The following is a 2062-nucleotide window of genomic DNA, read 5'->3' on the forward strand; positions in this document are numbered from 1 at the left end:
ATTAGAGAAAAGGTTTTATATTATTATATTTTGGTTTTTTATCTTCAATGTTATTTTTAATTAACAAACGCAAGTCATCTTTGCGGTATTAAAATAATAGGATGCAACTAAGATTAAAATAAAAAGCAGAGAAAACTTTAAAGATCGTGGTTCTAATTTTTAGTGTTTTTTCTTCATTTCGTTCTTTTAACTTCTTGTGTTTTGTTTTGACATTATCTTCAAATCAAATTTTAAGCATCCCTAATATATGTTAAAAAAAGTACATGGAGTAAAAAATATAACAGTGACAAATAATAATAATAATAATAATAATAATAATAATAATAATAATAATATAAACCAAAGTTTGATAATATAAAACTCGTACCTTAACTTACTTTTACACAAAAATGGGATTTTATTACGTTTTAATATATATTTTTTATATCGTTCTTAAATCAAAAAATATAATAGAAATTATTCTTATCCATTAATATTAGAAGTGAGAAAAAACAATTTTACAAGAAGAAAGAGAAAAAAAAAACCTATTTTGGTAAATAGTTTTCAAATCACCCATTTTGATAAACACTTTTTCCACCCAATCTATTTTGATAAAAAAAACTCCCACAAGTTTTGTTAGGAATTCACCTTTTGATTTTATACCTTTTCCCCATAAAAGCCAGATTTTAGTTTTAGTTTTAATTTTATTTAAACATGCCATTAGAAAACAACATTTTTTTGTTGATTTATTTTGGAATTTCTGTTAGTGCACGAAATGGTTGTCCGTAGCATTCGAATAAGTTATACATAGTCTAGATTGTTTATTTATTGTAAATGGCCCATTCGCTATGGTTTGTATAGCGAATGAGGTCCATTCGTTATATGCTAGGCTAGTTCGTTAAGGTTTAAGCTCATTCGTTATGGTAGCATAACGAATGAGAACTAGTTCGTTAAGTTTATAATCCCATTCGTTTGTAATATAACGAATGGAGGCTGGTTCGTTAAGTTATCATCATTCGTTATGGAATCATAACGAATGGAGTCTAATTCGTTTATGAAGATATAACGAATTAGACATAAGTTAACGAACTGGTGCTTTGGCCTATAAATAGGCATATCCATGCTCATTTGTAGATACATATATTTAGAGAGAGATCTAGATCTAAATTATGCTCTCCATAAGTTATTTTCATCCACCATAATGTATTCATCACATATTTATCAATAAAGTAATAATTTAACGTTTAGATCTTGTATATAATCGTTGTATCGTATTAGCGGCTAGATTCGTAACGGGATTCTACAATTGGTATCAAAGCAGGAGCTGCTCTCGATACTTCGATTAAGGTATGAATCTGAGTTTTTCGTATTTTTCGTGTTCTTCGGGTTTTGGTCAGATCTGGAGTAATTTAGTGTGTTATTGGTGGATTTGTTTGTGAATTCTTGTTTATTGATGGAAGATGAAGCTTCCTGTATAATTTGATGTTAAGTTATGGTGTATTGAAGGATATGCCACGGAAGAGAATGGTTATGGTTTGATTCGGTTTATGATGATTTAGTGAGTGTTAAGTTATTTGGATAATGGATTTGTGTTTAGAATTGAAATCCTCATGTTTCTGTGGATTTTGGTGGTTAATTATGGTGAATTGAAGGTTTCACCATGGAAGAGCATGATATGGGTTAAGTTAATTGATGTTGAATTAATGGTTGTTAAGTTTAATGGTTGATATATTCGGAATCGTGGTGAAAATCCGAGAGTTCGGGTAGATTTTCATGGTTATTTATGGTGTTTTGATGATTTCACCATGGATGAAGTTCAAAAAATCCAGATTCCGGCCAGATCTGAGTTTTCCGACGAGATAACTGATTTTTCCGGCGAATTTCGTTTTTCCGGCGAACACCTCAGATCGAACCACCTGATTCGTTATTAATGTAGTTGATTCGTTAGGAAAGTCTAACGAATTACTGTAGCAATTTGTTATGGAAAAGTTAACGAATTAAGATAATTCGTTAAGTTAATTCGTTAAGGCATATTTAACGAATTAAGAGTTAATTCGTTAAGGTTATTATAACAAATTAGAGT

Source organism: Bidens hawaiensis, unplaced genomic scaffold (assembly GCF_021521415.1).
Source record: "Bidens hawaiensis isolate Kalapana, Puna unplaced genomic scaffold, B.hawaiensis_p1.1 tig00077161_1, whole genome shotgun sequence".
Taxonomy (NCBI): Eukaryota; Viridiplantae; Streptophyta; class Magnoliopsida; order Asterales; family Asteraceae; genus Bidens; species Bidens hawaiensis.